The sequence below is a fragment of the Leptonotus elevatus genome, chromosome 14 (assembly GCF_054856555.1).
Source record: "Leptonotus elevatus isolate MCC_2025b chromosome 14, RoL_Lele_1.0, whole genome shotgun sequence".
NCBI lineage: Eukaryota > Metazoa > Chordata > Actinopteri > Syngnathiformes > Syngnathidae > Leptonotus > Leptonotus elevatus.
In genome coordinates this window covers 21043722-21066814 of record NC_141252.1, presented here as the reverse complement: position 1 = coordinate 21066814, position 23093 = coordinate 21043722, and the positions used below count along the sequence as shown (strand labels likewise).

The window sequence follows — 23093 nt, the reverse complement described above, 5'->3', positions numbered from 1 at the left end:
ATTACTGTATAAAACACCCATGTCGCATGTTTTGTCAATACTGTGCAGCCCTCACAGATACTTAGTCCTCACAATGTTATAGTTGTGAATAACTGACACTGAGGACAGTGTATTCATACACCGTGACTGTAAAATAAGTTTTGAGGGCTTGGAGTTATTATACAATTCATACTCTGGTCAGGTATGGATTCTCTGAGGACTGTGTATTTTCTTGTTTTTGTTTCATTGTGAAAAATAGACGTCACCAATTTACACAAACCTGTAGTGCAGAAGGATTTATTTATTTATTTTTGTAATGGCAAATAAAATGAGTTTGCATTTACAATACTTTAACCTATTAATTGTTCTGTATGTACTGTAACTGTGTAAATGCACAGATTCAGTCGTGTTACTAAGAATTGAATTTTATATGTATTTTTCTCTTCATGTGTACCAGGTTTCAACTGAAGCACAACCTGAAGACATAGCTGAAGACGTAGCTGTCACAGACCAAGTTGACCAGGTGACGAGATTTCTTTTTGAATATTGATGTTGAAATCAGTTTTCAGAAGCAAGACGTTAGGAGTGAAGAGTGTAGAGTAGATGCTAGGGCTGAACTATATAACTAACAAATATAATCACAACAATTTTTTATGCAATGTGTATTGCCAAGACGTTCAAAATATTGTATCCAACAATAAGCTTGTATGGGACTAAAATTCCTACAAGTCAACATTAAAAATATCTCAAATTGAAGATTTGTTGGCAGTTTGGTGATTTGGATTATGCACTGTAGTGATCTTTTGTTCCCATTAATTTATTTATGGTGGATTTTAGAGATGAACTCGCTATCAATTTTATTTTATTTTTTTAAACAGAAGTGTAAACATCAGGTAGTTAATTTACTTGTATCAAGCTTGGATAAATGTGCTTTATGTTTTGGACCTTTCGCTGCACTAGAATGGACTGGCATGATGGGTATTTTATCTTCTGTGTTATTTGTATCTGCAATGGATCTTTGTTTCACGCAACCAGAATTAATAGTGCAGGCATTTTCATTGAATGAATATAATTTAGTCAAGAGGATAAATTATGACCCATGTTTATACCTTTATCTTTAGTTGCAAGCAGCTAAATGTTGAGCAATTGTCTCAATCTTAACGACTGTCTGACTCGGTAAAATAGAAAAGTCTACTGTAACTGAAGGACTGTATCACACAATATCTGTTTTAGGGGCAATGCCATAGATTAAGCATATTAACTATCCCTCTTGTTAAATGCTTCATCTCATCTTTCGAATAAATGTGACTAGATTTATAATAATCTTTAGTATGTGCACAAACTTTAGGTTCTAAATGCTTTTCTAGTTTGCTCCAGCATCTGGCACATATCCCGTTTAAAAAAAATGCAAAACTGCTTGATGATGAAGACCTTTGGTAAATTAACTTTAGCACATTAGCCCATCAATGGCGGGAGCTACTTCTGCCGCGAGCGCTCGACACTTTTCTCAAGCTTCTACTTCGAGTGTAACATCACTAAGTAACAGCGAAGTAAAGCTAGTAAATATTTATGACCACCCGCCAAAATGAATTTTAACCCGCATCTGGCAGGTTAATTTTAGAGCCACTGTATATATGCATAAGTATGTGTGCATCTACTGTATATATGGATATCATTGCTGTCCTGTGAAAAACACGTTTCCATTTTTAGGTCGCGGGCTGCTCTCCGGTAGCTCCTATGGTGGAAGTGTTTTTCACAGAACAGCGACAATATGTGTATGTATGTATGTATGTATGTAATAATTGTTTTCGTTTAAAAAATTAGGTTGCTGATGTATCCAGTTCAAGTGAGGATTCGTTAGCAGAGGAATATGTTCCAGATTCTCACAGTACTTCGGACACTTCCTACATTGAACCTGTTTCAGAAATTCAGAAATCCGAAGGTATTTCAGGAATGAGCTATGAGAAAACTGCTCATCCTTTAAGATGAGAGGTAGTCATGTTTTAAAGAATAAAATGTTCAATGTTCACTGACTCTTTTGCATCTGGTTTCATGTCGAGCTTATCCATTACAAAGCTGTGTTTGACCTAGATAACCTGTTCACATAAGAAGCAGTTTTATTAACATACCAGTTTCAGTCTGTCCTAAAATTGTAAGTTGTAACATGAGCACCATGTTAAAACTTACAATTTTAGGACAGATCAGGTATGACTTTGCATTTCACAGTATTGTTATGTACAACAATGTGTCCTTATATCAGGTAAGTCATTACACATCAATGCCATTTTAGTTTGTGTAAAGTCAGAATGCCAGAACTTTCAAATCACTTCAGTGACATGGTTGCTGTGTGTTGTGTAAACTTTGTCCTTGTAATGTGAGTTGGTCCTCATAATTACCATTTTTGCAATGGGCGTGGCTTATTTAGGTCATTATCTATGTCCTCACAATTACGGATTTTTTCAGGTTTTTCTTTTTTTCGTGTGTTGAGTTTTTTCAAGTTTTGAAGTGAAATTTTCCTGGACAACCCCAAAAAAAATTTTTGGGTGCAAGTCCCATCTCTCTGGCATTAGCAGAAAGGGGTGTCCCTGTAATACACAATTAAACCGGTTTGGAAAAAATGTCCTCATAATACACAGAGGCAAGTATGTGTGTGTGTGTGTGTGTGTGTGTGTGTGTACCTCGAAACAGCGTGATATTCGTCTAAAAATACATGCGTATGCGCTGTGGTCCACAAACGCACATTCGACAACTTGCAAACATAAGTCATGGAAAATGCACGCACAAAATTAAAAAAGACGTAAAAATTGCGGATATATTTGTAGATATGAAAAACACGTAAAAATCGCAAATATGTTTGTGGATCTCAAAAACACGTGAAAATTAAAAATCTATTTGTGTGAATAATTTTGAGACTAATTTCTCCCCATACGTAACAGCCTGTTAAAACTATTTAATATAACAAAATACTTATACACCATTTTGTGTGGTTAAAAAGATAATGTTATGTATATCTATTTTATTTTATTTTAATTGTATCAATCTAGTGTACTTTTAGTATTACATGAAGAATAATTATTGTATGTATGAAGAGAGCCTGCAGCAGTGCTTCTGAAAGTGTGGTATGCTGCAGGCTTCCTCGCAGGGTTGTCAAAACCAACAGTCTCAAACTCTGGTTTTAAATTGGACAGTGATTTTAAATTGGACTGGTAAATTGGTGCTGCTGTCAATTCCATCGTATTTCATCTTAAGCCTGGTTCACATGGCAGGAGAATTTCCTCTTTCGACAACCGCAAGAACGCGCCGACACGCAAACGCGCCGACACGAAAACGATAATCTTAGCAGATAATCCTGCCGTGTATGTTGACACCACACGCAGCGCATCCTCATATCGGCGCTCGGAAGGACCTCCGACTTGAAATCGGGGATATTCAACATTGTTTTGGCCCGACTTCGCTCCGTGTGCCCCCAGGACAAACCACCGCGCAGCCGGTTGACAGTGATGTGCAGCCAATCAGAAAGCGAGCCAGCAAGGAAGCCGGTGGGGAATCCAAAATCAAAACAGTCATGATGCAGCAGAAAGTCCATGCTTGCGCTATTACACTCCTTTTTATTTTTTTTAATTTTTTATACACGCACCCACATCCTACACAAATAAACATGATCTCCGGGTGGGACGCGAACCCGCGCTGCCAGCACAAAGGGCAAGCAAAGCCTCGCCGCCCAGAGCCCATTTACACTCACTGTTACACACACAGGGAGTGAAGTAGGAGTTTGTCAGAGAATCAGCTGCAGGTTTGTTCTCTTCTGTTTTCCCTTGGTTTATGTCTTAGCCTGGCTTGGTATTTAATTCTAGCTGAATGTTACCTTGTAGGAGCCTCCTTTGTGCCCAAACTGTGAACTAGCTTGAACTGCTGGACATCTCAATACTGCTGGATGTAAACTTGTTGCATCTGTTGAGACTGTTGGAGCGACAAACACTTGTTTCTTACATCAATACTGTGTGATACTTTAATTAACTCTCCGGTTGTACATAGAACATTGAGCAGCATTGAATTATGAATAAGCGCTTTCAATACTTGAATGGCCATTCATTTCTTTGATTTTGTTTATGTCCATTTGTGTTTGTATGTTTGTATGTCAATTTATGTTTAAATACATGGTACCAAACTCAATCTAGTCTCTTGCCACTCCCTCCTTGAGTCGAATACTAGACTTCTGATAACTAGCCTGTTCAATATAAAGTTATTTTCTTGCTCACATTACTAACGCAGTGTTGCTACACCACACTAGGGCTACATGATGCACTTTCTAAAGCCACAACAGACAGTGAAACGGAAAATGCTGATGTGACTCCAAATGATGAGGGAGTTGTGTACACTCTTTAAGCCACAGACACCTTGAGTGAGGACACACTCCACCAGCTTAAAGCAGCAACTACAACAGATAGTGTGTTACAAGCTGTACGTGACAAGCATATTAACGGTTGGCTTACAAGAAGGAAGAGTCTGGAAAGAGCTCTGCATAGTTACTGGCCAATGCGACATAATATCAGCATTCAAAACGACATTGTCATGGTCGAAGACAAGATTGTTATACCGCAAAACTTTCTGAAGGTTATTTTGGAAAAACTTCATCTTGCTCATCAGGGAGTACAGCGAACAAAAGCCAAGGCACGAAAAGTCTGGGATGTCACATGACATAGAGGCTTTGATTGAGAGATGTGCACAGTGCCAACAACTGCAACCAAGACAACAGGCAGAGCTAAATCTTCCGGTAAAACAGCATACTCTGTGATTCAAAAGATGAAATACGTCTTCACAAAACATGGGATTCCCAAAGAGATAGTGAGTGATTATGTCCCATTCGCCAGCTACGAGATAAAATCATTTGCAATTTCATGGGAAATCAAACTCACATTCTCGAGCCCAGGTTTTACCTCTTCCAATGGAATGGCTGAGCGAGCTATAAAAACTGTCAAACACAGCAAAAAGCAATACAGACTGGCACAGATCTACATTTAGTGCTGCTGTCTCTGAGAAATACTCCAGTTACAGAGCCATGCAGTTTTGCCAGAAACAACACTTTGACCAGCGTGCAAAGCCACTATCAGTGTTGACTACAGGTAACACGGTGCACGTGCAAACAGCGCGGCTGGGAGCCAGCAGTTGTCGTCCAGAAGACGGAGGAACCTCGCTCCTACACCGTGCAGACTCCAGCAGGAATGATGCTTAGGAGGAACCAGAGCCATCTGAGGAAAATACACCCCAGTTTGTTTAAAGATACATCAGTTGATGAACAGTCTGACTCAGATGATCAAGTGAAACCACCACAACGGCCCCCACCTATTGATCCTCTATCTACAATGGACAACACACCCACCTGTTACACACGCAGTGGTCGTGCAGTCAGACGCCCTGCTAGGTACAGGGATAATTAAGTGGATGTTTTGAATTTATAGGTTCATGACACATTTGTTCATGTTGTGTTTAGTATGTTGTCATAAAAAAAGAAAGAAAGAGTGGAAATAGGAATTATTGTTAAAATTGTATTTCCATGCAACTTGAAATACATTTTAATTAATACTGGGCGTGGTTTCTGTTAAGAATAGTAATACTAATGTTTGGGTGATAGATTTTCAAACATTTAGCATTGCAAAATGCCCATGCAATACAAACCAATGTGATAAAGGCTATTTCACTCACTGTCTTTGAACCCGCACAGGGGGGAAAGCTTTCATTCCTTAAATTTTTTTTTGACACTGAGCTAAAGATGGGAAAAATTCCAACAAAATGAGCTAAAATTCATATCGGTCGGTTAACGTATGCGCGCGCAGCGTGTCTTGGAAAAAGGTGCTTGATTGGAGTTGATCTCTTTCGGTTTCCCATTCATTCCTATGGGACTTTTTTTTGGGAGTTTTTTGGGAATAGCGTCGCCATGGTAACTGGGAATTCTTATAAAAATAATAGCGCAGCGAGTCAGATCAAGCCGCATCGTTTGATACCTCATTTGTGCCGGTGCGATCTACGGTACGGGCCGCATTTTTGCGGAAAATAATAAACCCTTCTGCTTCGCAGTGTTAGAGTAGACAATATTAAGTATTGTACTCTTTGCGTGTTCAATTAACTGAATGGTGAGATTCTGGTGAAGAAGTCCCTTTGCAAAGGTATAGTTATAACAGAAGCTTCTGATCACACAATTGAAGTCACCCAAGTAGTGTTCTGTTCAAAAGTGTGCTCCTCCTCCAGCCCACAGTACATTTATTTGCAACTCAGTGAATACAAGAAAATCCCCCTTCTCCTCCCATCAGCAAGTTTCCATAGGTATAAATCAGATTAGAGAAAAACAATAATAATAAGCCTGTGACTCCCTTCTTCCGACCGGCAGAGACCGGCCCTCCCATTAAAGATAGCAAACACAAACCCGTTGCCCTTTCTCATGAAAGTAACACAGATAAGAATACAATTCTATTCATTGAGCCATACTGCTATAACTAAATCCAAAACGACTAAAATATGAATTAAAACTGAAAAACAATGTTAATAACTCATCAGCAGCAGGCCCATAATTATCTCCCCACTGTGCGGGTTCAAAGACAGTGAGTGAAATAGCCTTTATCACATTGGTTTGTATTGCATGGGCTTGAGCGGACCAATTAAGAATCAGAGTGTAGACAGGGAAAAAAATTATTTCAAGTTTCACTTCAACTCGTCACCATGGCCACAATCTTTGCTCATGTTGGAAATCATTTCTCTGATTTCTGCGTGTTCAAATAAATTCAAAGTTGAAATCTGTGAACAAGTTTGCCAGCTTTATTTCAGATTCTGAAAGCCACTTGGAGTTACTGCTCAATCATGCAGCTCACCCACAAATGTGTTCTTCTCAAAGTTCATGCATGCATATATACAGAAAACGTTCCCACCCCCTTCATTGACAAAGAAAGTACCATTTGGTCTATCAGAACATGTGACATTTCCTGTCAAAACAAGTCTACACACCCCCTATCCTTATCTCTTCCTCAAGGATGTGGGCAAACACCTTGCCCCCGCCACCTCCCTGCACCAGGGACCCCCCATAAAACCCCACACAGAGCACAGCCCCCGAGGGATGAAAGAGAGACTTTGCCTAGATAAACTATTGAACTCTGTAGCAGCTTTGCACCAGAGATTCCCTCATATCTGCCCTGTAGATTATTCAGATTAAGTCAGACACCTCACTTCCTTAGGGGAAAAACAGACCACATTCTACTAACATATGGGAACAGTTTTACATATCTAACTAAAATCAAAAACACTTTGAAGAATATATATTGAAACAGAAAAACAATGTTAATAATCCAACATTCCCTCATTTGAACTATGCTATAGTTCAACACATTAGATATTGTTTTTAAAGGAAAATGCCAGCGGCATCCTCATCCCCCTCATTCGAAGCAACAGGAGACATCCATTGATTAGCAACAGCTACCATCATATGAGACGACTTATTTTGTACATCCTGTTTCTCAATCGCAGTGGTAATAAGTCTTTGGCAAAGTGAACGAATACATGGAATAAAACAACATCCACAAATCGTTAATAACGCAGTGAAAACAGCCGCAGATATCAAAATTGAGGAAATCAAAGCTTTATAACGGCCAAACACATTCATCCAATTATCCCATACAGAAGTATCTACACCGGATTGCTCTTTCATTTTCTTATTGAGTGTTCGCAGCCCTTCAATTGCAATTGTCAGACTTCCATCTGGAGCAGTATTGTTAGGAATAAAAGTGCAACACTGATCTCCAAACATTGAGCAAACTCCGCCCTTTTCTGCCAGTAACATATCTAGTGCAATTCGATTTTGGAATGTCATCAAAGATGTGGCGGCTAACTGGCCGCGTACAGCCTCAAAGCCAGACTGAGTCCAATTTCCTAGCCTTTGTACATTATAATGTATATAATTAATTCTATCTACATTTTTGTTTATGGTGCACCACCAGCAAATTACAGATTCCAATCCTGAGAGTACTTGATCAGTTAATTTGTATTCATCTGGCACACCTCTTGGTACTCCAATTGCATCGATGTAGGTGGGAACATTCTGCTCTTGCCAAGACTGTCGTTTGGTCCTCTGAAAAGAAGGAGGTTTTGGTTCCCAATTATCAATCATTTGTAACAGGTTATCAATAGAGATGGGGTAGATTTGTACTGGCATGAGAAGGGTTATGAGGGCACAATATCCTTTTGTATTTAAAGGCAACTTATCAAATATTCTGTTATCACCGCACCACCAGTATATGTCCGCTCTGGATTTCGATTGGAACTTCTGTCCCACATCTACTATTGACACGCACTGAGTGATGTGATTTAGTTCCCCCAATTGTTCTCCAGTACCTGTCATTTTAATACATGTAAAATTACCATTTGCAACTGTGTTTGAAAATACTGGTTTAGTTTTCTGCCAATCGACGAGGGGATACACCTTATCCCATTTCGAGCATTTGACATTGGGGACAGCCTTATTCATTAGTTCCATTACACAGTGATCATCTATTTTAGCCGGAATGATTCTCAATAAAGGACGCGGACCTACACATACCACACAGTTGTTTTTATCAGAGGCTCGAGCCGCTTCGTTCGCCAATAATAGCCAATTGTTACTGCCCCCGGAAAATCCTTTTGTAACCCGAAACCTCTCAACTATTCCCTCAGTTGGTACGCTGACCGCCTTCACTCCGCTCTCCATTGTGTAGTTAGTCATTTTTGGCTGTTCTAAATTACTCATTGTTTTATTTACGCATACTAAAATGGGGAAATATGGGTCATGTCCAGAGAACCAGGCCCACAACAGAAATCTAAAACAGGAGACGTTATCAATTGTTGTGTTAGGCGACCGTAATTTACCTTCTGGAAAAATAAAGTTCATATAGAGTCGCCCCCCCATATTACGCAATGTTATTCTTTTGCTAAAGAAGACTGCCTCCTCACTAGTACCCGGACGCCAGTATCTTCCATCCTGTGTTGTTATTAGAGCATTCCAATCTCGTTGTACATGACCTGTCAAATACCACCAGTATTTTATCCAATCTTCCCCCTTAGTCTGTCTCCCCCTACCAAATCCCTTTAAGGATTTAATAGGAATTTTAACAGAAGTGTTTGTATTTGGAGCAACTGTCACAGCAATTGATTTATCATAAATCCAGAATGTGACCCAGGGATTATATGTAGACTTAATACTTCGCTTAATACGATACGTTATAATTGCGTTCAAAGTTGTGTCAAAATGCTGACAAAAATACCAAGTCAACATGAGTAGAAAGGTCGCAATACAGCAGAAGGATATGTTTTTCAGCTTTGAAGCCATCTCGTGATAAAGTTCTTTGAAGGTCTTTTTTGAATGAAAAGAGTGTCGCAATAGTTCGTCTCTTCTTTAAGAATTTGGGGTAGACTACCCAAATTCTTCGATTTGTCACCTGGGATTATTCTGCCCGAAAATGTGACTGTTCATGGAATGATTGCCCAAGAAAAGGCACTTGATCTTGATCTTCGTTCAATAAGATTGAATGATGTCCTCAAACGACAGCTCCTGAGCCGGAAACTGGATCATCAGTTGACGTGGCTCCTAGATCGGGACATCCGATGATTGCAGGTTGGATTGTTGAGCCAGCTGGTTTCCCTGCCGGCCTGGTGGATGACAGGTGGTACCAGGTGTCCCCCTTCCTATGCAAGCGCACTGCACAGGACGTTCTCTCGGTTACACGATGTGGGCCTGTCCACCTGGGGAAAGACCATTTTCGCTTAGTTACCTTCAACCACACATATTCACAATCATTTATTTCTAAAGGAGCAACTGGCCACTTTTTTGTTAGCTTAGAGAACGTAGACACTAATTGTTTTAGTACTGGAGGTTCTTCAATGTGTGACTCTTCCAGCGGCACATTTGGAGCTGGAAATGGTCTGTTTTTGTGACCTTCAAATGGAGTCCAGCCTTTAGCTGAGTTTAATGACATTCGCACATTCATTAGTGCAATAGGAAGAGCTTGTAGCCAATTCAAATTTGATGAGGCCAGTGCTTTAGCTAATTTTTCTTTTATGTTTCTATTCATTCTCTCGACCTGTCCTTGAGATTGGGGATGATATACGGACCCAAATGTATGTCTTAGTCCCAATGCTTTTTCTACTTCCTGTAGATGTTTATTTTTGAAATGAGTCCCATTATCTGATCTAATTTTCCTGGGAAACCCATGTGATGGGATGTAATGATTTATCAAATGTTTTACCACAACCTCTGCGGTTTCAGATTTGCATTGATATGCCTCCGGCCATCCGGAAAAGGAGTCCACAATTACCAACAAATATCGGTACCCTTCTACGGGCCTGATCATGTCAGTAAAATCCATTGAGATTATTTGTCCCGGGGCAGTCACTTCTGGATCGTGAGTGCCCTGGGGAGGTTTAGATGTAGGCATACTGTTAAATTTATTGCAAACATTGCAGTCCTGCAGTTCACTTTTAACAATTTGTCTCATGTAAGGATGCCACCAATTCTGCAGCTGTCTCATTACTTCTTCTGTACCCACATGGCAAAGTCCATGTGCTTCAGAAATCAGGTTTTTTAATTGCTTCTGTGATGGGATATATTTACCTTGTTTCTGCCATATACCTGCTTCATCCTTTTGTCCTCCTTTTCCCAGCCACACACTCTGTTCTTCTGGACTGGCCTTTTCTTGCCACAGCTTAATTGTTTCCGTAGTTATTTTTTGTCCTAATTCACCTTCACTCACCATCAGTTGTAAGGTTGGGCTGTACCCTGCTGCATGTTTTGCAGCCCTGTCTGCGGAATCATTTCCCACTGACACAAAATCATTAGTTTTTGAATGCCCTTTACACTTAATTATAGCTACTGCTTTAGGCAGAAGCAAAGCTTTTTTTAATTCAAATATGTCCTGATGGTGTTTGATAGGCGTCCCTGAAGCAGTCATAAAGTCATTTCTTTGCCATTCTTTCATGGCTGTGTGTATCACTACATGTGCATACGCCGAGTCAGTGTAAATGTTCACAGTCTTATCTTTTGCTAACTGAAGTGCAGCTATCACAGCCACTATCTCCGCTCTTTGAGCTGACTGTGGTCCTGTGAGTCTGTCTGCCACTAACAGATCAAAGGATGCTCCAATCATCTGTGTTACCGCAAAACCTGACTGAAGTCCTTCATTGCCCTTAAAACAACAGCCATCAGTAAATAACGTTAAGTCTGAGTCATTTATTGCGGTATCATAAAGATCTTTTCTCAGTGAGTTGTCTTCCAGAATTCGTTGAGTGCAGCAGTGGGATTGTCCCTCAATCATGCCATCTGCCATGTTAGCCCCCTCATGTACAAACAAAATGTGAGGTTGTGTTAGAACTGATTCAATCTTTCTCTGTCGTCCCCCTGTCATAGTAAATGCTTGGCTGGTTATGTATTGTACTGTACTATGAGCTGTACGTACTGTCAGCGGATGATGTAGCACAATATGAGATGTTTTCTGAATCAAGCGAGCTAATGCTGAAGCAAAAGCTGCGCACAGCGGGTGACGTTGTTCATATCTTTCCAGAGGTGTCGATGCATAAAGACAAACATGTCTATTACCATCTTCCCCCTTCTGAAAAAGAACAGCTGACACACTGCTGGATTTTTCAGAAACATCAAGGAAGAACATTTTAGTGTAGTCAGGAACTACAAGAGCTGCAGCTGAAGACAAAAATTGTTTCAGCAGAACAAAAGAGTTCTCAGCAGCATGTGTCCAATTTAGAACAAGCGACAGGTTTCTCATTCCCTTTTCATTCACCAATTCTCTTAGTGCGTGAGTCAGTTCCGCAAAATCCGGAACATGATGTCTGGAAAAGTTACACAGACCCAGAAAAGCCAACATTTGTTTAACATTTGTCAGTTTAGGATGGTGCAAAATGTCATCTTTATGCGACGGAGAAATACCTGTTCCATGCCTCGATATAAGTCGACCCAAGAATGAAACCTGAGGCCGGGCAATCTGAAGTTTGCTTTTGGAGCACTTCAATCCCACCGAAGCCAGGTGACTCAAAAGGAGCTGTGTAGCTTGAAGGCAGGACTCCTCGGATGGCGCAGCAAGGAGCAGATCATCTACATACTGCACTAAAAGAACATCAGTAGGAAGTTCGAGAGGTGACAGCAATTGCCTAAGAGAAGCATTGAACGCACCAGGAGACAGCACAAAACCCTGAGGAAGCCGGGTGTAGGAATAACATTCATTATTCCACAAAAATGCAAAATACTTCCTCATAGACAAGTCAAGAGGAATGCAAAAAAATGCATTTGCAAGGTAAATGCAGGTAAAATGCGTGTGCAACGGAGATATCTGTGACAGAGCTGAATGAGGATTTGGCACCGGCAGCGAGGGTGTCAGAACTTTAGCATTGATTGCCCTGAGATCATGCACCATTCGGAATTCGCCAGTATTTTTCTTTACTACTGGGAGAATGGGAGTATTGTAATCAGACCTATCCATCTTACAAAGAACTCCTGCTTTCAGCAACCCATCAATTGTTACTGAGATGCCAAGTCGCCCCTCCTCCTTCATCGGGTACTGTGGTACCCAAACGGAGCCAGGTTTCATTTCAAAAGTCACAGGTGCAACTTTACACAGACCCACATCAGTCGGGTCAGTAGACCACAGTGCAGCAGGCATGGAGTGTAAGATGTCACCAGCAAGCTCACTGTCAGATGTCTCTCGGCCATGATGTCGGTCCAAAAGTTGATGTTCTAAGACAGACATGGAAATAAACAAATCAGATTTAATCCAATAGGCATCAAGAGATTCGGAATACAGTAAATCCGTATGAATTGAAGGCTGCCAATCCGTCGCTTTTGTGCAAGCCAGGACAAATGGACCTAAATCCTTCACCGTATGCTGGGATGACACCATCAAAGAAATGTGAGGATGACATGCCAGCACAGATACACCAGGTGGTACTGCCATCTCATACCATCGAGACTGTACCTCCGTCAGATCAACCGAAAAAGCCACTCCAGCAGGTCCTGCAAACAGATCACCCACACGCAACTCCCAGACATTGTCAACAATTGCACTGAAAGCTTCACTGTATAACTCATCACCACATCTGTCGTAAAATAGTGTACAATGTATACAATCCGATATCACATCATATGACCTGAGATGTCGCACCCAGGAGGACCAAGTTTTCCAAAACGTCTCCGCTTCCCTCCAGCCGGGGGAATCAGTGTCAATCTTTGCCCAGTACATGTCAGCAGAGGAACATGTCATGGCGTGTGAAGTCACCACAGGGAACTGGGAGGAGACATTCGAGGAGGAATCACCCCCGCAGTGAAAAGTATGTCCATCTGGGAACTGAAGCGTCAGCCCCTCTGGCCCACATTGGATCAATGGAGCAGTCCTTATGAGAAGATCCCTTCCCAAAAGATTCACAGGACAACTTGGAGCATAAACAAACGCATGCATAAATGTTTGCGAGCAGCACTTTGTCTGCAACGGGTTCGTCATGTGCAGGATAGTGTTTTCTCCCTTGAATCCAACCAATGAGATGCCATCATTGGAGAGCGTACTTCCATTTGGTAAAGTCATAATGGTAGAGTGCCGTGCTCCAGTGTCTACCATAAATGATAAAGTAGTTCCGCTCACCTTTAATGCAATCATAGGCTCCTGCAGTGCACATAAGGCGGATTCTGGGTCCCGTCATTGTGGAAACAGTCCGCTATGTGGCGGCAGAAATCGCTGATTCGGCACTGGCGGATACTGTTGCTGGGATGAAGTCTGGCGTGGAGGAACATTTCGTGACTCACGTCCTCTTGGCTGGTAATAGCCGCGTCCGCCCTGTAGACGCCTTCCACCTCTGCTTCTCCCACGTAGGTGATTTCGACAGGTGTCCGCCCAGTGGCCGAAACGTCCACAATTGAAACACTGGTCCTGGCTGATAGCTGATCTCGATTGATACATAGCACACTCAGAAACAAGAATAGGTGATGAGTCAACAGTAGATGCCGGGAGAGCAAAAGTCTCCTCTTTACTTTTTTTCAAAGTCTGCAATTGTATAGCAGCCAATTGTAATTCAGTAGACCTATGTTTGTCAGTTTTAGATTCAAGATCTTTCGCATACCTTCTCAGATGATGTTTCAGATGAGATAACCACCGTACGTGTTCAGAGCCAGGCAAATCGGGATTCACTTCCATGGCCTGCCTCACAGACTTATGGACACCTTTTAGCACTGCCGCACGAAAAACTTGAGAGTACAGTGTAGAATCAGTCGGTAAATGACCAGTCTTTAAGGAAAATTCCACAAGAGCACGATCAATAAATGTCGCAGCCTCTTCATCAACTTTCGGAGCGTACAGTAAATCAGATATGACCACATCCGGAAGCGGAAACAATCCACCTAGCGCTCCAAACAGCGTCAAATAATCCTCACGGGACAATGCCTCACCGTCACTCAAAGATGACATTCCTGAATTAGCCATCAGCGCATCCAGCTGAGACAAAGGACACGCCCCCGTTAAAAGAGCACGCATGTCTCCAGCTGTCAAAATCTGACCTGTCACACTTCTCTGCAACGAGCGCAACCAATTTTCTCCACCCGCCTGCACCGGGGGTAGTCTCTGCACAAGCACACACAGATCAGTCGGCAAATAAGGTTTATACACAGTCGCCGAATGTCCGGAAGCCGGATCAACTTTTGTCAACATAGGTGCTTGCAAAACCCCCTTAGAACGAGTCACAATTCTCCTCGGAGTATCCTCCGGGAGTCTGTCAGGCGTGCTAAAGTCATATTGTTCCACAACATCCCCAACTCCACATGACAGATCATCCAACTTTTTATGAATGTCTACAATAACATAGTTCTTCGCCAATGCATTAGAAGTGTCAGCAGTCACGTCACAGTTACGTCGTCCAAAGTATTCGTCTTCTGTCAATTCGTCATTTGCATCTTTTTCAAAGCGAGAAATAACCATAAGCCATTTGGGACGAACAACCTGGGGTACTTCAGCATGTCTAGCTAGTTCCAATTTAAAAGCACTTGCTTTGTCCAATTTCACTTTCGGACTCTCCCTCATTTCCAAAATTTCGTTCAAGAGAGTCTCCAATCGTGTCACAGAGGCGGTTACGCCAGCTGCCAAGCCGTCAGCCGCGGCCTGTAACGTAGACCGAAGCGGTCCAGAATTTTTATCATTACCACTATGCCAATCCACATCAAGATTACCGCTATTTACCGTCAACATCGGTGCCTGCAAATTCTGCAGCATCTGAGCCGCAGGCTTGTACGGTGAGCCTGCAAACGGGTTAACAACATCAGACAAAACAGCCACGATTGGCCCGCTGCTTGCCAGAGGTGCAACAATGTTAGCATCACAATTAGCCACATCCTTAGCACCCGCTTTTACCAACGCTCCTCGAGCAATTTTAACCGAACTGCCCATCGCCAACATCCTAGCATTCCTCATCATTTGATCCACATTTCTACAATTTCGTCGTACTTCTCTACCCCTCAAAGAAAACACAAAAGTCTGTCGTACCATTTTTTCCAGCGAGAGTTGTTTGTTTACACATGCTAATTCCACAGCTTTCATCAGACCGATCAAACAAACCGTGGACATCAACGGTGGGAACCAACCCTTGTCGCAAGCAGCCGTAACCCAATCTATCAACAATGCTTGCATCTTTCGCCGACTCTTTTCTCGTATGGTCCCAACTGCAACTCCGGAAGCATGCTTAACTTGCGCGTCCAAGTTCAAATTTCCACTATGTACCGGAAGTACATTAAGATCAAACCATTCAGTATTACGATCAAAATCGCCCTCGATTATTCAGAGTTCTTACCACTCGTAGTTCTCAACAAGTGTATATACTACCCAAGTAGTATTAATATTTATCAATGCAGTGACGTCTCACTTTACAATATGATAGTTCAAATAGGGTAAGCAACACAGAAGCTCACAAAACACACAGCACAACATAGAACATAACATACACACACAACGAATCACGTGACCTATCGTTTCTAACAGACAGCAGTGTCATCCAATTCCGCTGTGTCAAAACTGTCTCTCTTTTACTGCATATTTCATGCAAGGCGCTCGTTCAGCGCAAAACCAAAACCAAAATCACACGTAATCTAGCGATCGCAAATATAACGGCATAAAAACCCAATGTCCGTTGTAATCGACCTGACTCCCCCAACTGTTCAATTTCAACAGCGCGCGCAATTTTAAAATAACTTATTACGTGAAAATGGATGTTTTAAACAGGCGACATGTACTACCTGAAAGAACAATCCCAACCAATCAAACTGCCAAGGGCAGGCGCGTCTACTATGATCTTCAGATTTATCAATGGATCTTCAAATATCCACGAAGCCCCGTATCCTCTTTATCCTTATATTCAAAAAACAACTATCATAGTCCATCGAATCCTTCACAGCGAAAAATAAGAAAAACAAAACAAATTAATAAAACGCTGCTTCTTCCTGTAACAAAACATGCGCATTCAATCCAGGCCTGCACTTGCTTTACAAAATGCACCACCCCACGTACGTGTTTATAGTCCAATGTCGCAGAAATGTTTAGAACGACATCAAACTACAACTTGTTCAAACAGATCTCATGTACAAATGTAGACAAATTAGAATACGAAAACCAGCTGCAGCGGTCCCAAACAGACAGAACTTCCCTACGTGGATAAACGTCTCCACTTACCGTAATTAATTATTTAGGCGCCTAGAAGTTCCATTCGCCCGTGAATCACTGCAGCTCGCAAACCATCCAATCGTCGAGGACCACAAAAAACGTCGGGATCACCAATTGTTGGAAATCATTTCTCTGATTTCTGTGTGTTCAAATAAATTCAAAGTTGAAATCTGTGAACAAGTTTGCCAGCTTTATTTCAGATTCTGAAAGCCACTTGGAGTTACTGCTCAATCATGCAGCTCACCCACAAATGTGTTCTTCTCAAAGTTCATGCATGCATATATACAGAAAATGTTCCCACCCCCTTCATTGACAAAGAAAGTACCATTTGGTCTATCAGAACATGTGACATTTCCTGTCAAAACAAGTCTACACACCCCCTATCCTTATCTCTTCCTCAAGGATGTGGGCAAACACCTTGCCCCCGCCACCTCCCTGCACCAGGGACCCCCCATAAAACCCCACACAGAGCACAGCCCCCGAGGGATGAAAGAGAGACTTTGCCTAGATAAACTATTGAACTCTGTAGCAGCTTCGCACCAGAGATTCCCTCATATCTGCCCTGTAGATTATTCAGATTAAGTCAGACACCTCACTTCCTTAGGGGAAAAACAGACCACATTCTACTAACATATGGGAACAGTTTTACATATCTAACTAAAATCAAAAACACTTTGAAGAATATATATTGAAACAGAAAAACAATGTTAATAATCCAACACTCACTAGACATCAAATTCGCACATTTTGTAGCCACAAGTGTCTAGTTTCTGACAAACCTATTTTTATTTGGCTAAGGTGTCATTTAGTACCTTTATTTTCACTTTAAGCGAGGAGAAGTCGGACTATTTCGCCTCTTTTTCCATGTTAATTTCGGCGTTTTTCCCTCTTCATTTTCGATCAATCATAAGTTTTCAACCTGCTCTCATTTGGTCATTTTTCATCCGATTAAAAAACCGAGAACATGCTCGCGTTCCCCAAACCCTTGCCGTTCTAACGAGCCATTTCTGGAATCTGCATCTTCAACCGTTAAGTCGTGAGAGGCTTTTGTTTGCGGTGTGCGTATCCTATACAAAATCAATGGAATGTTGGTGCGTGACGTCTGTTGGTGCGTGAATGTGCATGTTTCTTAAAGGGGCAGTAAGATACTTTTAGTTGATGTTGATTATGGTTAACTTCCACATTTCTTGACCGATTTCAATGGTTTAAATTTTAAACTATTCAGCTCATTGAAATGTTAGTTAAAATCAAATGTGTGTGCGTGAATGTGCATGTTTCTTAAAGGGGCAGTAATACTTTTAGTTGATTATGGTTAACTTCCACATTTCTTGAGCGATTTCAATGGTTTAAATTTTAAATTGTTCAGCTCATTTAAAAGAGTCAGCAGGCCCATTCAAAATTTCCGCGGAAATTTTTCTCGTTATACTTGCTGTGATAGAAAATCATGAATGAGATTATTAACAAAAAAAAGTCTAAGCCATTTTATCCTGACTATTTTTATGCTAATAATGAGAAAATAGTAAATTTGGAAGAAGTCGCAAATACATTTAACACGTTTTTTGTATCTATCGGTCATGATCTACAGCCCCTAACTTACATATGCAACCTCTCATTCATGACTGGGATGTTCCCAAACAAGATGAAAATTGCTAAAGTTGTCCCATTTATAAAGGAGGCGATTTACACAAATTTGGCAATTACAGACCCATTTCAATATTGCCACAATTGTCAAAAATCTTGGAAAAACTTTTTAATGATAGGCTTGATAAATTTATAAGAAAGCACAAATTATTAAACAACAGTCAGTATGGCTTTAGGAAAAATCATTCCACTGGACAAGCTATACTCTATTGGAATTTTCCTGGATCTAAAAAAAAAACATTTGATACAGTAAATCATGAAATATTATTTTAAAAATTTGAAAGAATCGGAATTAGAGTTGTAGCTTTAGACTGGATACAAAGCTATTCATCTAAAAGATATCAATATGTGACAATCGAAGGGAGCATGTCAAATAGACTCGAAGTCACATGTGGTGTACCCCAGGGCTCAGTTTTGGGTCCTAAATTGTTTATACTATACATAAATGACTTATGCAATGTCTCTAGTGTCTTAAAAATGGTACTCTTTGCTGATGATACAAATATTTTTTGTGCAGGTGAGGATTTAAACAAGCTGACCCAAAGTGTAAACGAAGAATTGTACAAGCTGCAACAATGGTTTGATGCAAACAAACTGTCACTAAGTCTTAACAAGATAAAATGTTTGTTATTTGGTTAAAAAAAAAAAGACTTAAAGAAACTATAAACATTCAAATCAGCAATGTGAATATCGAACGTGTTAGAGAACACAAGGTACTGGGAATAATAATCGATAACTTGTTAACATGGAATACTCATATAAGTCAACAAAAAAAAATAGCTAGAAGTATATCTATTCAATCTAGAGCCCAAAATATGTTAAATCAGAGGGCACTTCAAATAATTTATTGTGCGCTGATCCTGCCTTGCTTGACCTATTGTACTGAAATTTGGGGGAATACCTCTATAATCCGCCTACATCCCTTGATGGTACTCCAGAAAAAAGCAGTAAGAATCATACACAACGCTCCTTACAATGCACATACACACGATTTATTTATCAAATCTAAATTATTGAAATGATATGATTTAATAAACTTTAGGACTGTGCAGACAATGTATAAAGCGTCAAAAAACTATCTCCCTTATAACTTGCAAAATAGCTTGCAGGCCAGGGAATCAAAATAATGATTTGAGAGGGAAACATATATTCGTACAAAGTTATATCAGAACAACACTAAAATCATTTTCGATGTCCTGTACTGGTGTACAACAATGGAATAATTTAGATTTTGGAGTAACCAACACCCCCCCCCCCCCCCCCCACACACACACACACACATATATATACTGGGGGGTTAAGTGAGGACAAAATCACCACACATTAACAGAAACCCAGAGATGTAGATTGAGAAGGAGTTCATGTTTAAACATCCTGTATTTAAGTGTTTATTTCTGAGTCAAAACGTTGGACAGTGCCTTTAAGCTCATTGTTACACTGCTCACATATATAGTCTCATATCAATTAATTATTGTGTAAACAAAAGAAGTTTCAAATTATTTTTAAAACTTCTCGTTATTTTCTAATAACAACAATCCAGTTTATGAATTCCATGCAACCATGGCTCGATAAAATAGTTTGCTGCTTTTGATTTGTTCTACATGAAGGCAATACACAGTTTGCTTCCTTAACCTGACATGTGCCATAACCATGAAAATCTGGAAGAAAAAAAGAGAACCTTTTCCATAACACATATATTATAATTAATTAATTATATAATTATGAATCAATAATTTCTGGCATTTTTGTTAAAATAATATTCCTAATAAATTTTATAAAGAAATACGTAAATCTGCTGTTGTAACTGTTGTAGCGATTATTTGGGTTGCTGTAATGGTTTATGAGAAATTTAGACGGTACTGAGGGGGGTTGTAATTTCCTCTAGCAACCTCGGGGGCACCACGTTGACTTTGCTTGTTTGTAGGAGCAAAATAAACGATAAAAATCCTATTATCAAGTATTCATAATCTGAAGTTGCTACTTTAGTTAATCATGGAGTTCTTTGGTTTCATAAGAGAATTACTAATCCACTCAGTAAACACAAATGATTCGGCAGAAATTGAATTTCTAGACAACAAATTTATTTAGTAAACACACATATATCAGTCACAGCCTAACCTATTAATGAAACGGAATACAAATGTGAATCAAAAAGAAAAAGAAAACTTGCAACCTAACTAACTAAGATAAAAAAAAAAAAGGGTAGATGAAAAAGGTAGATGGGGGATGAAGATGGAAAACGTTTGACCTGTCAATACTTTTATGTTTGAATAAAAGTGTTGCACCAGTAGTATATGGTCGGATTGCAATGCAGGCGCAACTCACGGACTGGTGCAGTCGCACGGGAGAGCGAGAGAGAGAGAGAGAGAGACTCGAGCGTCGATCCTCGGTTGAATGCTGGAATGCTGCACCCCTTGGCTGGCGCACGTCCAGCTGGAATGCTGCCCGGGAGTCTCCGGTTGGTGGCGTGGTGCACGCGCGGCGTGGAGGCAGCGCGCAGGTCCTTGTGACTCATGGCAGAAACAGACACGTGCGCTTTGGGGACGCGCGGGATGTTTGCACTCCTTGCTTGATGCGCGCTTTGGGACGCTCATTGTGGCTCGAAGGAATAAGCGATCACCCTCAGCGACCACGTTTCTCGTGATTATCATGAAAAGTTCATGGGGCTAGACGTGAGGTGGAGAGAGGGTGGAGGAGTTGCAGGAACGGGAGAGTCCTTGAGCAGTTCATAGGGCGGAGGAGAGTTCAGGAAAAGAGTTCCAGGAAAAGAGAGAGAAATTCCTTCGCGCGCTATCTTTAAAACTGTGTCAGCAGGGGGCGGAGCCATAGTCAAAGGGGGCCAGGTAGTCTCGGCCCTTCCGTGCGCATGAATTAGACTTGGTTGACTGAGACCAAGCTTTTGGGATAGTATTTGATCATTTTTTGATCAGAATTGACAAGCCAGATGCTTCATTTATCATTCTGAACACATTTCAAACATTACCGCGATCATAAAGTTATTTAATCCGCTAAATTTACTAATTAACTAAACTTAGGTGGCTACAGAAATTACACACATCATTCATTTGAGATATACATACAGGTTGTGTACAAGGATAAACAACAGGAGTTACTTGATGTCAGTCAAGTACATAGAGTCCGTGTATGTCCTGAATTATGTAGACTTCAGATTAATTAGGAGCGGCAGGATTCTTGGGATAACCGATAGTGACCGCTGGACGGCACTGTTGTACCATACAACTTCTAAGGGGCATTGTTTAAAAAAAAACACACACACATGGCTAATTCCTGTGGATAGGTCAGACCATAAAAGATGGTCTGGGGACTGCTTATCAGACAGGATTTCAGGTCTGTCGGATCTGTGGTATGCGTTTTCTGGGGGTTATAAAACGAAGTCCAGTCCCTGCTGGGGGGAAACTCAAAGAGTCCTTTTGAACTGAAAACACAGAGTTAAGACACGCACACACATTCCCCAGGGGGAAATGTTTAAAAAGGCACATAAAATGAAAATAATTGAGGGTGACGGGCAATATTCGTTACACTGTTAACCAAGCCAAGCCAATCATGCATTGTTATCACATTTGTTCAATATGGGCAACCCAACACAATTCTTGCTGCTCTATTTTGAGCAACCTGTAACTTATTTAACTTTCTTTCACTCGTATCAAGCTCACCCGATATGGACTGGGGGAAAAAGAGGAAACATGTACATTTATTAATAAATAAATAAATTAATTAATTAATTAATGAGTGAGGGGAACAGCTCAATTCAACAACTTGATTAATAGAGCATTTTAAAACAACCTCCACTTCATCCAAAGTGCTATACATGGAGCAAAAATTTGTGTACAACAACAACAACAATAATAATAATAATAATAATAATTAAAACTGTAAGGGCCCTCACAGCCCGGGCCACTTTGGGGTATTTGCACATTGGGGTTGTTAGAAAACGATCCTTAAGTTTTCCGCGTGTTCGTAATGTTGATTTTCTGAATACAGACTGGAGATCGGTGAAGAGGTCCTTCGAAGGATTTATTTTACAGAAATTTCTGGACACAGACAAGTTACAGACAAAACGCTGAAGTTCCCCTTGCCAGTGTGTCGATCCCTCCCACTTGTAGTCGTTCTTATACTTTCAGCATAGCGGTTCCCCCAAAACCCCTCCCCTTCCTCCTCAGTGCTGCCCTTAAGTCCCAAGATAGACAGTACTCAATACACATTGACAGATGGCCGATTGATGTGGAAATATAGTAGGTCTCAGACAACCTGGCACATTGACAGATGGCCGATTGATGTGGAAATATAGTAGGTCTGAGACAACCTGGCACCTTTGCAGCAAATACAACTTTACAAAGGAATCCCCCAAAACAGATGGCTAATTACGTGGGAAAAGGAAGGAAGAATCTTCAAACGTTCCGTCACATTATTACACTCATCAAGCTTTACTGGGGAGGTTAAAGCAGTTATGACTAAATCTAAACAGTTATAACTAAAATCAAAACAGTTATAATTAAATTAGAGCAGAAGACTGTCAACAGGGTACTGGCAAATTGGAATTTAATTTTTTTGAAAATGGCAGACTAAACCTTTACATATGTATTTTTTGTTTTGTGCCTGTCCTGAATTCAAAATTTCATTCATGTTTAGACCTCACAAATTAGCGTACTGTTTCTTGGCAAAGCAACAGCATGTGGCAAAGTAAAACTTAAACTTTTCATCTTTAGAGGGAACACCCATAGATTCAAGTCAATCAGATAA

General features: G+C 40.7%; 1 protein-coding gene across 2 annotated transcripts in view; it reads left to right on the top strand.

The window, feature by feature from the left end:
* The window catches only part of gja10a (gap junction protein alpha 10 a), a 56148-nt gene that overhangs the window by 12447 nt on the left and 20608 nt on the right, over positions 1–23093 (top strand). Inside the window, exon 1 of one of the 2 annotated variants that reach the window (XM_086094250.1) lies at positions 3137–3772. The exons of the other annotated variant lie outside the window; for it this stretch is intronic. The gene's annotated coding sequence lies outside the window, so the exon portion shown is untranslated. Of the gene's footprint in view, positions 1–3136; positions 3773–23093 lie in introns of those variants that run through there. 2 annotated transcript variants of the gene reach the window in all.